This window comes from Lactuca virosa, chromosome 7, assembly GCF_052849685.1.
Source record: "Lactuca virosa cultivar CGN04683 chromosome 7, Lactuca_virosa_CGN04683_v6, whole genome shotgun sequence".
NCBI lineage: Eukaryota > Viridiplantae > Streptophyta > Magnoliopsida > Asterales > Asteraceae > Lactuca > Lactuca virosa.
Window position 1 is genome coordinate 68,109,278 of NC_136432.1, and position 14,978 is coordinate 68,124,255.

The following is a 14,978-nucleotide window of genomic DNA, read 5'->3' on the forward strand; positions in this document are numbered from 1 at the left end:
TGCCTTAGCCTAGGGGTTTTTGTTATCTGTAATGTGCTTTCGAGTATGTGCTGAGTAAGAGTATCCAGCAGGAATCCTTTTTAGAGAAGGATTTTAGTAGAGGAGTCTAGGAGGGATACCTAGATGAGTAGGTGTGGAGTCTACAGAGAGAGTAGACAGATGGCCGCATGGGGCGGAGTTGCATGAGTTCAGTGATATCCTCCGAGTATGAGGAGAGCAAGTGGGATCATAACCTGGAGAGGTTTTTTGTGCTAGTGGAGACTTTTCGATGCCCGAATGCTGCTTGCTTTGTGCTTTGTGGAACTCTCGATGATGGGAGTCAGCTACTAAGTGAATATGACGATATTCAGGAGGTAGATAGCTGGCATCATTAGGATTTTTTCAGCAGCTGATGGCGGAGAAGTGTGAGGACCTAAGAAGAGCCTAGGGGGTGACCATGGTCGGATGAGTGCGCTGACAGAGTAGAGAATTTCGCTGGAAATGGAGCACACGTAAAGAGATTGATAATCGAGAAGGTTGAGCAGCTACTTAGGAACTCTGGGATGGTTCGTGTGGAAAGTATGGGTAGATGTGGCAGGTAGTATGGGCCCGTACTACTGAAAGCATAGGACCCATACTCGATGCAGGGGGCATTCCGGAGGATTCTAAGTAGCAGATTGAGAAGTGATGTCATGGTTCGAGTACCATGATTGGTAGCAGATTGAGAAGTGATGTCATGGTTCGAGTACCATGATGGGTAGCAGATTGAGAAGTGATGTCATGGTTCGATTACCATGATTGGTAGCAGATTGAGAAGTGATGTCATGGTTCGAGTACCATGATTGGTAGCAGATTGAGAAGTGATGTCATGGTTCGAGTACCATGATTGGTAGCAGATTGAGAAGTGATGTCATGGTTCGAGTACCATGATTGGTAGCAGATTGAGAAGTGATGTCATGGTTCGGGTACCATGATTGGTAGCAGATTGAGAAGTGATGTCATCGTTCGAGTACCATGATTGGTAGCAGATTGAGAAGTGATGTCTGTTGGATTAATGTCTAAGTCCATAACTATAATTGGTAAGACTTGACCCGACCCGGCATGGTCCATTTGGGTTGCATGGCATCATGCATTTGGATAGACTATAATGAGAGAAATAACACTTAAGGTTGGTTAATATATTATAAGTTCTAATATATTAATAAGGTTATTTAATTAGTATTGATCAAGAATTAATTTGGAATTAATTAAGTGATCAAAAGGAGACTAATTAAATATATGGTTTGATTGTGTAAATCATTCATTCTTATATATGTGGGCTTGTGATCCAAGATTCCTTATGTTGGACTAAGTCCATGGGGTGACCCATGGATACTCCATGGAGGTTAAAATCCATGGAGCATAAGGAATGGGTAAAGTTATGAGTTACATGGTGTAACCCTAATAGCCACCATATAAAAGAATCCCATGGCTCAAGAAATCGTGCACTAATGTGTGAGTGTGAGGGCTAGACGATTTCAAGGAGTGTTCCATTTCTCTCAAGTTATTCCATGTGTATTTGGTGTTGTGTGAACCATTTGAGGTGTCACACTTGGGGCACTAGGCACTCAAGCTTCATGAAGACATTCTACATCAAAGAGGTATGTATTCTATCTTGTTATATTTATTATTTTGTATGCTAGATTAGGATAATACCTTGGATGTTCATAATTGTATGTATAATAGAGAAAACATAGATCCAAGGTATTTAGGGTTGCATGTACACTTAGGAGTGTTAGAATGCTCATAACCCAACAGTGGTATCAGAGCCTAGGCTTGTTTTCTTGTTATACTTGCAAAAGTAGCTGAAAAATCGAGTTGGATGCATATATTCGATTGTTTTGGCTGGAATTGGACTAGGAACATTACCCTAAGATGTTTTTGGACTTATAAACTTGTTTTTGATGTGGTAATGTTCATGCTAATCCAATTTCTAAGATAATTGTCATAATTTCAAGATTTGTATTAGTTTGTATGTTCATGCTAATTTCTTGAAGATTGATGATTTGAATTATCTTGTTCTTATGAGGTTCTTAGATTAATAGAAAAGTTGTGTGAAATAGTTGTTTTCAATCCATTTTAATCTAAGAGTTGATTCCAAAGTGTGTTTTTGTAACTTGTCCTCAAGTTATATGAAAAGGCACATTTAAGAATCATAAAACTCATAAAAGTTGGCAAAGGTTACAAAATGAAGAGTCTAGTTCTAATTAAATGGTTTTATGACTCCATAACTTGTCCTCAAGTTATGGAGGTTCAAGAGTCTCTTCATTAAATTAAAAAAAAAGTGTAACCTTAATTAGTTCCATAAGTTACAATAAAAAAAAGTTATTTTTTTTATTAATTAGTTTAAAGTCTTCCATAACTTGTCCTCAAGATATGGAACTTGAAGAGTTTTTTTTTTTGTTGTTGTTTTTTTTAATTAAAACTACTTTAAACTCATAAGTTATGGAATTAATTAGTTTTGAATAGTTTCAAAACTTGCCCTCAAGTTTTGGAATTAGAAAAGTTTTCACTTATGAATACTTTAATTCCAAGTTAGCCCTTAGAATTTTAAAAGTTAAAATTCAACCCTTATACTTTATAATATTATAAGTTAATAATATTTATATATATGTATAAGAGTAAAGTCAGTCTTACCGTTAGTAGGCCTCATTCACGAAGCCGGTCTATAAGGGGGGTATAAGGTTACTGCCTATAAAATGGCAGTTTAATGGGTGTCCACTCTCACCCACCGCTTCCTTGACTGGCGGAGGGTCGTTAGCCGAACGAGTAGGACAAGGACTATAATTCTCCTTTCATTAAAAGTATTAATGATAAATACTAAGTAACTAAACTCTTATTAATACCCAATCTTAGTTACTTAGGAAAATGTGAATTTGGTGCTAACCCATGAAATTACACTTTGCACTTTGCTTAAGTCGTTAGTGGAGTGTGTGTGGTTAACCGGCACACTAACCTGGACTTAACAAGGTAGGCAAAGGGTAACTTAATATTTATCATAGTATCGGTGGAGCGTGTGTGGTTAACCGGCACACTGATTAAGGGGTAAATATTAAGGGTACCAAGTATATTTGCATGGTTATTCACACCTTGTTTTGTGATCCTCAGCATCCCAGTCACAAAACCTGAAGGGCACACTCGAGATTGAAACATGCCTTTGAACAGTTCAATGAATCTCAAAGATCTAGGACTTTCAAATCCAATTAAAACCTAATAAATTATTTCGTTTTTCATGGTGGAAATTGGTGAATCGTCATTCACCTACCTTCAAATATTTTATAGCTTGGATTACGGCATCCCTCTTCTAAGTTATAAAATAGTTTGTTGGGTCCTAGCCTTAATATTTCATATTGGGTGTCATATTAAGGACTTTAAATAAACTATCTTGAATATCTCCCAAAAAGATGTCTGGTCTAGACATTTATGATCTTCCCAAATCTCTTGAAACAAGCTTTCCTAAATGAAGATGATGTCCCATGGATATCATACTTCTTTCACCTCCTCCAATTATTCTCCCTAACCCACAAGTTCCTAAAAAGTTTAAGGTCACTCAAGCCCTATTGGCAAGGCAAGGTCTAGGTGTGAGCACATCTTGGAGATGTAGTCACATATTGACAAGCCGGGAGAGTTGGGTGTCAAAGTCTTGAGAAAGTTGGTGGCTCAACTACTTTCTAAGTCACATAGTGAGTTCTTTTGGGAATCCTATGAAACAGACTAAGACAAGACCCTTAATGATCTTATCTATTTGCTAAGATCAACTTCCTAAAACGCTATGGACATTGACAATGATGACATTGGATATCCAGTAAAGCTCTCTCTTCCCAATGGAAAGGGATCGGCCATAGTCAACTCGGTTGACCCAATGGTAAAGAGAGAGGCGAAGTCTGAGATAGTCCCATTATCAAGGGTCCATAGGTAACTATTGCCAAAGGAAGGGGCATTGGTTACGAAGCTGCCAAATTTACCTAAGGATGTTAAAGTCAATAAGTTTGGCTCTACTTTAGGTAAAGTCCATTGTCTAACTCTATTAAGTACATGCTGATTCTGATCGCGAAGATGGATTTCAATCGCATGGTTCGGTGATCAGAATTTTGGGCTATTACTTAAGAGTTATGATATTTATATTGCTTAGGAATAGATAACAACAAGGTTTTCATATGGATTGTAAGGATAAGTTTTTCCGTAAAGTTTTAAAATAAAAGAAAAAGGTTTTGATTTTATTTATTTTAAGTATCCTTACAATGGCATTTGTGAAAAGTTGTTGCTTATAAGATTCCATTGATAGCAATATTGGAAAAATGGATTTGATTCTTTCGGTTGTGGTAGTGTCTAATATTACCAAATAAGGAAAAATTCTCATCACCCAAGGTTCAATTGGACCGAAACTTGGAATCATGCAAGTTGTATAGTATGATGAATGAGAACTTTCAGCTTGGAAAATTAAGACTAAGTCCTTATGTGAATAAGGAAAGGACTAAGGGATCGAGTACACATTCTTGTGCACTGGTCAAGTCCACCACAAAAGATCAAGAAGACTATTCTTCATGATTTACTTAAGTTCAGTAAATATGGTTATACTTATAAGTTTAAGTATAAGTCTGTAGCATTGGAGAAGTTTCAATGTGAGACAGAACGAATAAGAAGAATCAAAGTATGGCAGAAAGATAAAAGTTTCTCAAATCTGAGAAGATGGGAGAGTACTTTAGTATCATGTTTATGATCATCTTAATGATTAAGATACCATATCACAATTGGTCCTCTAAAGTCATCTTAGTGATTGTGTAAATCATTCATTCTTATATATGTGGGCTTGTGATCCAAGATTCCTTATGTTGGACTAAGTCCATGGGGTGACCCATGGATACTCCATGGAGGTTAAAATCCATGGAGCATAAGGAATGGGTAAAGTTATGAGTTACATGGTGTAACCCTAATAGCCACCATATAAAAGAATCCCATGGCTCAAGAAATCGTGCACTAATGTGTGAGTGTGAGGGCTAGACGATTTCAAGGAGTGTTCAAGTTTCTCTCAAGTTATTCCAAGTGTATTTGGTGTTGTGTGAACCATTTGAGGTGTCACACTTGGGGCACTAGGCACTCAAGCTTCATGAAGACATTCTACATCAAAGAGGTATGTATTCTATCTTGTTATATTTATTATTTTGTATGCTAGATTAGGATAATACCTTGGAAGTTCATAATTGTATGTATAATAGAGAAAACATAGATCCAAGGTATTTAGGGTTGCATGTACACTTAGGAGTGTTAGAATGCTCATAACCCAACAGTGGTATCAGAGCCTAGGCTTGTTTTCTTGTTATACTTGCAAAAGTAGCTGAAAAATCGAGTTGGATGCATATATTCGATTGTTTTGGCTGGAATTGGACTAGGAACATTACCCTAAGATGTTTTTGGACTTATAATATTGTTTTTGATGTGGTAATGTTCATGCTAATCCAATTTCTAAGATAATTGTCATAATTTCAAGATTTGTATTAGTTTGTATGTTCATGCTAATTTCTTGAAGATTGATGATTTGAATTATCTTGTTCTTATGAGGTTCTTAGATTAATAGAAAAGTTGTGTGAAATAGTTGTTTTCAATCCATTTTAATCTAAGAGTTGATTCCAAAGTGTGTTTTTGTAACTTGTCCTCAAGTTATATGAAAAGTCACATTTAAGAATCATAAAACTCATAAAAGTTGGCAAAGGTTACAAAATGAAGAGTCTCTTCATTAAATTAAAAAAAAAGTGTAACCTTAATTAGTTCCATAAGTTACAATAAAAAAAAAAGTTATTTTTTTTTTATTAATTAGTTTAAAGTCTTCCATAACTTGTCCTCAAGTTATGGAACTTGAAGAGTTTTTTTTTAATTAAAACTACTTTAAACTCATAAGTTATGGAATTAATTAGTTTTGAATAGTTTCAAAACTTGCCCTCAAGTTTTGGAATTTGAAAAGTTTTCACTTATGAATACTTTAATTCCAAGTTAGCCCTTAGAATTTTAAAAGTTAAAATTCAACCCTTATACTTTATAATATTATAAGTTAATAATATTTATATATATGTATAAGAGTAAAGTCAGTCTTACCGTTAGTAGGCCTCATTCACGAAGCCGGTCTATAAGTGGGTATAAGGTTACTGCCTATAAAATGGCAGTTTAATGGGTGTCCACTCTCACCCACCGCTTCCTTGACTGGTGGAGGGTCGTTAGCCGAACGGGTAGGACAAGGACTATAATTCTCCTTTCATTAAAAGTATTAATGATAAATACTAAGTAACTAAACTCTTATTAATACCAAATCTTAGTTACTTAGGAAAATGTGAATTTGGTGCTAACCCATGAAATTACACTTTGCACTTTGCTTAAGTCGTTAGTGGAGCGTGTGTGGTTAACCGGCACACTAACCTGGACTTAACAAGGTAGACAAAGGGTAACTTAATATTTATCATAGTATCGGTGGAGCGTGTGTGGTTAACCGGCACACTGATTAAGGGGTAAATATTAAGGGTACCAAGTATATTTGCATGGTTATTCACACCTTGTTTTGTGATCCTCGGCATCCCAGTCACAAAACCTGAAGGGCACACTCGAGATTGAAACATGCCTTTGAACAGTTCAATGAATCTCAAAGATCTAGGACTTTCAAATCCAATTAAAACCTAATAAATTATTTCGTTTTTCATGGTGGAAATTGGTGAATCGTCATTCACCTACCTTCAAATATTTTATAGCTTGGATTACGGCATCCCTCTTCTAAGTTATAAAATAGTTTGTTGGGTCCTAGCCTTAATATTTCATATTGAGTGTCATATTAAGGACTTTAAATAAACTATCTTGAATATCTCCCAAAAAGATGTCTGGTCTAGACATTTATGATCTTCCCAAATCTCTTGAAACAAGCTTTCCTAAATGAAGATGATGTCCCATGGATATCATACTTCTTTCACCTCCTCCAATTATTCTCCCTAACCCACAAGTTCCTAAAAAGTTTAAGGACACTCAAGCCCTATTGGCAAGGCAAGGTCTAGGTGTGATCACATCTTGGAGATGTAGTCACATATTGACAAGCCGGGAGAGTTGGGTGTCAAAGTCTTGAGAAAGTTGGTGGCTCAACTACTTTCTAAGTCACATAGTGAGTTCTTTTGGGAATCCTATGAAACAGACTAAGACAAGACCCTTAATGATCTTATCTATTTGCTAAGATCAACTTCCTAAAACGCTATGGACATTGACAATGATGTCATTGGATATCCAGTAAAGCTCTCTCTTCCCAATAGAAAGGGATCGGCCATAGTCAACTCTGTTGACCCAATGGTAAAGAGAGAGGCGAAGTCTGAGATAGTCCCATTATCAAGGATCCATAGGTAACTATTGCCAAAGGAAGGGGCATTGGTTACGAAGCTGCCAAATTTACATAAGGATGTTAAAGTCAATAAGTTTGGCTCTACTTCAGGTAAAGTCCATTGTCTAACTCTATTAAGTACATGCTGATTCTGATCGCGAAGATGGATTTCAATCGCATGGTTCGGTGATCAGAATTTTGGGCTATTACTTAAGAGTTATGATATTTATATTGCTTAGGAATAGATAACAACAAGGTTTTCATATGGATTGTAAGGATAAGTTTTTCCGCAAAGTTTTAAAATAAAAGAAAAAGGTTTTGATTTTATTTATTTTAAGTATCCTTACAATGGCATTTGTGAAAAGTTGTTGCTTATAAGATTCCATTGATAGCAATATTGGAAAAATGGATTTGATTCTTTCGGTTGTGGTAGTGTCTAATATTACCAAATAAGGAAAGATTCTCATCACCCAAGGTTCAATTGGACCGAAACTTAGAATCATGCAAGTTGTATAGTATGATGAATGAGAACTTTCAGCTTGGAAAATTAAGACTAATTCCTTATGTGAATAAGGAAAGGACTAAGGGATCGAGTACACATTCTTGTGCACAGGTCAAGTCCACCACAAAAGATCAAGAAGACTATTCGTCATGATTTACTTAAGTTCAGTAAATATGGTTATACTTATAAGTTTAAGTATAAGTCTGTAGCATTGGAGAAGTTTCAATGTGAGACAGAACGAATAAGAAGAATCAAAGTATGGCAGAAAGATAAAAGTTTCTCAAATCTAAAAAGATGGGAGAGTACTTTAGTATCATGTTTATGATCATCTTAATGATTAAGATACCATATCACAATTGGTCCTCTAAAGTCAAGAAGAGGAGTCATGAATTGTTGAAATGGTTAAATCAAAAAGATGAGTCATACTTCGTTCCAAAACAATTCTTAGAGTCATACTCCAAGATTGTAACTTGAGTGACATATCTTAAAGAGGGTTTGTTAACACTAGTCAAATGTAAGAGTAAAAGGTTATCTACTCTTGTACATTTGAAATTGGTAAGTTGTGATGTTTTGGATAAAACAGAGACCAACTTAGGCCAATTGTGTAAAGTGTTAGTCTTGATAAAGAATCCACACTATCTCTTGAATATTTGACAAGGGAGTCTTATATGTCAAGAGGACAGTGGGGGTCTTAAAGCTCTTGAAAGTTTCAAGACTTAATCAAGAATAAAACCTAAAGTCCTTCACTAGCACACGACTTGAGGTTTATAACCTATCGTGTTGAAATTTTTGTGCCTATTCAAGTTGGCTTTGCATAGGAGTTCTGAGAGTTCTCAATTGGTTGCACAAGTACTTGGAAGCAATGGCAGGCACCTGAGCTGCCAAATGGCAAGAATTTAAGATTGCACAAGTTTAATCAATATGAGTTTGGATTTGTCACTAACCATGTCTTGTGATTTTGGTTTTGACAAATTCACATGGATAAGAACACATACACTATTAAATCTAAGTGTCATAAGGTTTCTCTCTGATTCATGAAAATGATGGTGAGGAAACACTTTCACTAAGTAGATTTTAGCTAGATAGCAATTGTGATATTTGCATTCTCAAAGTCGTTAGTGGAGCGTGTGTGGTTTACCGGCACACTAAGATGGACTTGTGAGAAGTGGCAAAGGTCTAAACAATTGAGACTATGATTACAGCATCCCTTTTCATAGTTCTAAAATTGTTTAGACACACATGTGAGCTATCTAAGAGAGGTGTATGATTTTGATAAAGTTTTATCAAAACAATCTAGTATCAGAAATCTGAACTTTGGTAAGAAAGTCAGCTGATTTCTGAGTACATGTCAAAGCTAGTGGGAGCATAAGTGTTATGCTAATAATCATCATGTTAGTGGGAGCATGATAATTATGACAAAGGTTGCAAGTTAGCAATGTTAATTATAGAAAACAAAAGTTTCAATTCGTGAGGTTGCAGGGGTTGAAAAAGTTGTTTTGCTATAATTAAGGGAGAGGAAATTATACTTCATTTCAATTCTAAAAGCTTAGATTGAGATTTTAATCGTATTTAATCAAGGATATATATATGAATTTCATGTTGGAATGGCTCAACATAAGGAAATTCTATATATGGGTCCATTATTTGCGTTCTAAAATTTGATTATGATTACGGCATCCCTTTTCATAATCTGAATTTTGAGAACTTGGCAAATTGAAATGGAAATATTATAGCAAAAGACTGGTTTAGTCTTTATGTGAGACATCATGAATCGTGTCCCATATGCTTCGGATATAGGATCGATTACATGTGCTATATTCATCCTTTCTAAAATTTTCCAAATGTCTGGGGCATTATGAAGGGAAAAGGTCTAGAATTGGATATGACTAAAATGATTAAGCAATTGTCGAGGACAATCTAAGGTTTACCAAAGATTGGTTGCTCAAGGACAGTTGGAAGTATAATGTTAATTCTGGAAGGACCATATTGACATAATCTGTAATGAGGCAACTCTTGTTCAGAAGTGATAGTCAAAATGGAATATGGAAATGTTTCAAAGTTAGAAATTAGTCAATCTGTGTAAGATTAGGAAACTTAATGAAAGAAGGATGTTTCCAAGGAGCTGATCTCCTTTGGAATGCTCTGTAATGATTGTTGTCAAGTCTTTCTGACCTCGTGCATAATCATTAAGAGGATCAATGCATATAAGTTTAGAATCTAACAGATTTCAGTAAATGGCATGAATTTGGAATTCTTGCATTTGCAGTAAGGATTTGGGACTGTGAAAAGAGGATCATTGGAGTGATGTTCAATTGATCTATTTTACAAAGTAAAGATCATAGACAAACATAGTATGCATACTTGGTGTATGGCATGACTAGTGTTTAGAAAACATAGTGTACATGCTTGGAGCATGGGACAACTATTGTTTTAAATTCAAGTATAAAGTTGATAAAACTGAAACAATGAATAATGAGTAATCAGTATGGTGATAAATAAAAGTGTTTATTTATATTCATAGGGTTTGATACCATATTTGATTCATTTATTCTTGTGTTTCACTTTGCATGTTTTGACTTCCAGAATAACTAAGTCGCTCTTCCTGAATGATTAAGTTATTCAAACCATCCACAGTCGGTCATATGTTGGAAGTAGATATGAATCAAGACTGTCATGGGTTGGTTTGTAGAGGTCCAAGTTGGTGGACAAAGTGGTGCTACAACACTCATGAGTGCTCATAAGTTCTGAGTATTGGATTCAACCCGCGCTCATTTGAATCACTTCATGGATTTTATCACGAGTGATCATGAGACGATAATATCTTATATTCTTCAAACCTAGAGATATGAGTTGTTACTATGAGTTGGTTATACATTGATTGCACGAAAACGCATTGGTAACTCGATGTTATAAAACGTGCCTTTGTGTATGATTCAACAAGTAGTAGAACAAGCCATATGAGTCAAAGTTTATCCATTCCTTTTACCTTCGGGATAAAAGCGATATCTGTGGGCCCCTCGATGATTTAAATATGATACATGTGAGTGCTTGGCCAAGCCAGGACTGATTTGATTTGTTCCATCAGTCAGTCAGCATGAATCGGAAATCGGGAAACAACAAATGGACAGAGAGAATGATTGATAATCCATGTCTCAGTCCATATGATATCTAGAATGGAGGAATATATGATCCCTTATCTAATAGACAAGTCATTGACAAAGGTCAGAGTTCATCGACAAGGTCAGAGTTCGACGGAAGCTTTTGAGAGCTACGATTGCTGATCGGTTCCTGAAGTCATACGCAATAATAGTTTTAGACTTATCCAAGTGGGAGACTGTTGGATTAATGTCTAAGTCCATAACTATAATTGATAAGACTTGACTCGACCCGGCATGGTCCATTTGGGTTGCATGGCATCATGCATTTGGATAGACTATAATGAGAGAAATAACACTTAAGGTTGGTTAATATATTATAAGTTCTAATATATTAATAAGGTTATTTAATTAGTACTGATCAAGAATTAATTTGGAATTAATTAAGTGATCAAAAGGAGACTAATTAAATATATGGGTTGATTGTGTAAATCATTCATTCTTATATATATGGGCTTGTGATCCAAGATTCCTTATGTTGGACTAAGTCCATGGGGTGACCCATGGATACTCCATGGAGGTTAAAATCCATGGAGCATAAGGAATGGGTAAAGTTATGAGTTACATGGTGTAACCCTAATAGCCACCATATAAAAGAATCCCATGGTTCAAGAAATCGTGCACTAATGTGTGAGTGTGAGGGCTAGACGATTTTAAGGAGTGTTCAAGTTTCTCTCAAGTTATTCCAAGTGTATTTGGTGTTGTGTGAACCATTTGAGGTGTCACACTTGGGGCACTAGGAACTCAAGCTTCATGAAGACATTCTACATCAAAGAGGTATGTATTCTATCTTGTTATATTTATTATTTTGTATGCTAGATTAGGATAATACCTTGGATGTTCATAATTGTATGTATAATAGAGAAAACATAGATCCAAGGTATTTAGGGTTGCATGTACACTTAGGAGTGTTAGAATGCTCATAACCCAACAATGTCATGGTTCGAGTACCATGATTGGTAGCAGATTGAGAAGTGATGTCATGGTTCGAGTACCATGATTGGTAGCAGATTGAGAAGTGATGTCATGGTTCGAGTACCATGATTGGTAGCAGATTGAGAAGTGATGTCATGGTTCGAGTACCATGATTGGTGGCAGATTGAGAAGTGATGTCATGGTTCGAGTACCATGATTGGTGGCAGATTGAGAGGTGACGTTATGGTTCGGGTACCATGATTCGAAGCAGATAATGCTTGCGTTTCTCAGCGATTGATGGGGCTGAGATCGGATGTGATAGAGTATGGGGCCAGAGGGCCATGTTAAACGAGTTTCAACGAAGCATCCCTTGAGAGGGAAGTCGACCTAATTCCAAGGGATCTTGGTGAAAAGTCAGATGGAGTCGCAAGACTCAAAGATGAGTAGAGATGGCGTTTACGGAGGATTGCGACCTGAGTTGAGAAATCAGCCACCAGTAGAGATGTTATATTTTGTAACCCGAGCGGCGATATTTCCGTTTCCTGTGGGAGGCGTAAGAGGTATTGAGACTGCGGTTTCTGAGATTGGGGGTGAGCCCTGTGGGATTGCACTGATGGTGGTTTTCAGTCAGAGTAATCGGCAGTAGGTCTGTCGCAAGGTTATGTTATAGCTTAAGCAGGTCGCCAGTGGGGGACGGAGTGTTGGGTTTTGAGCATTCTAACACTCCTATGGTGTACATGCAACCCTATAAACCTTGGATCTATGTTTTCTCTATTATACATGCAAATATTAACTATTCCAAGGTTTCATCCTAACTAGCATATTATGAAGCACCTATACTACAAAGTTCTAGTTAGATGACATACCTTTTGATGTAGCTTGATGTCTTCAAGCTTTAAGAGCTTAGCCCCAATAGTGTGGAAGCCTCAAATGGAATCACAAATCACCAAAACACCTTGGAAGAACTTGAGAGAATATGTATGCACACTAAAATCGGCCCACTCTTATTTTCACACACTTGTGCCAATTTTGTGAGCCAAGGACCCCTTTATATATTATGGAGGATTAGGGTTACATCCATGTAATCCCTAATACCCATGACCTTTCGTTTACATAGGATCCATGGGTTAAAAGCTCCATGGACCATCCATGAAAGCTTAGCCCAACCTAAATGAACTTGGCCCATTCCATATATATAAGAGTCCATATTTAATTAGTTCTTTTTGATCACTTAATTAATTCTAAATTAATTCTTGATCAATACTAATTAAATAATATGATTCCATATTAATATATTAGAACTTATAATATATTAATATAAATCATAAATATACTATTCTCAAAAGACTATCCATATAAATTGTGCCGGTGAAGTGCAACCCAAATGGACCATGCCGGGTCGGGTCAAGTACATACCAAATATAGTTATGGACTTAGACATTAATCCAACAGTCTCCCACTTGGATAAGTCTAAAACTATTATTGAGTATGACTTCAAAACCTAACTGGCAATCGTAGCTCTTAAAGCCGCTGTCGAACTCTGACCTTGTCAATGACTTGTCCATTAGATAAGGGATAATATATTCCTCCATTCTAGATATCATATGGACTGAGACATGGATTATAATCATTCTCTCTGTCCATTTGTTGTTTCCCGATTTTCGATTTATGATGACTGACTGCTTGAACAAATCAAATCAGTCCTGGCTTGGCCAAGCACTCACATGTGTCATCGCTAAATCATCGAGGGGCCCACAGATATCGCTTTTATCCCGAAGGTAAAAGGAATGGATAAACTTCCACTCATATGGCTTGTTCTACTACTTCTTGAATCATACACAAAGGCACGTTTTATAACATCGAGTTACCAAATGCGTTTTCGTGCAATCAATGTATAACCAACTCATAGTAACAACTCATATCTCTAGGTTTGAAGAATATAAGATATTATCGTCTCATGATCACTCGTGATAAAATCCATGAAGTGATTCAAATGAGCGCGGGTTGAATCCAATACTCAGAACTTATGAGCACTCATGAGTGTTGTAGCACCACTTTGTCCACCAACTTGGACCTCTACAAACCAACCCATGACAGTCTTGATTCATATCTACTTCCAACATATAACCGACTGTGGATGGTTTGAATAACTTAATCATTCAGGAAGAGCGACTTAGTTATTCTGGAAGTCAAAACATGCAAAGTGAAACACAAGAATAAATGAATCAAATATGGTATCAAACCCTATGAATATAAATAAACACTTTTATTTATCACCATACTGATTACTCATTATTCATTGTTTCGGTTTTATCAACTTTATACTTGAATTAAAAACACTAGTTATCCCATGCTCCAAGCATGTACACTATGTTTTTCTTAAACAATAGCTTTGCCATACACCAAGTATGCACTCTATGTTTGTCTATGATCCTTACTTTGTGAAATAAACCAATTGACCAAACTTTCAATGATTCTAATTTCACACTCCCAAATCGAAATCTTGTTAGGCTTTAAACTTAAATGCACTACCCTCTTGCAATGAATGTGTACAAAGTCACAAAGACTTATCAAAAACCATTACAGGGTATTCCAATGAAGACCTACTCCATGGACACAAAGCCTTATGTTCAAAGTATGCATTGCTTTAAACATGCTTCTTGCACTAAGTTTTTTCTAATCTTACACAGATTGCTTCTATCTATGGAGACAACTCCATATTCTCATTTTGACTATCACTTCTGAACAAGAGATGCCTCTTTTTAGAATATGTCAATATGGTCCTTCCAAAATTAGCACTATACTTCCAACTGTCCCTGAGCAACCAATCTTTGGTAAACCTTAGATTGTCCTCGACAATTGCTTAATCATTTTAGTCATATCCAATTCTAGACCTTTTCCCTTCTTAATGCCTCTGGGCATTTGGAAAAATTCAGAAAGGATAAATATTATAGCACATGTAATCGATCTTGTACCCAAAGTAAATGGGACACGATTCATGATGTAAAAATTTTATTTGCCATGTTCTCACAATTCGAACTAT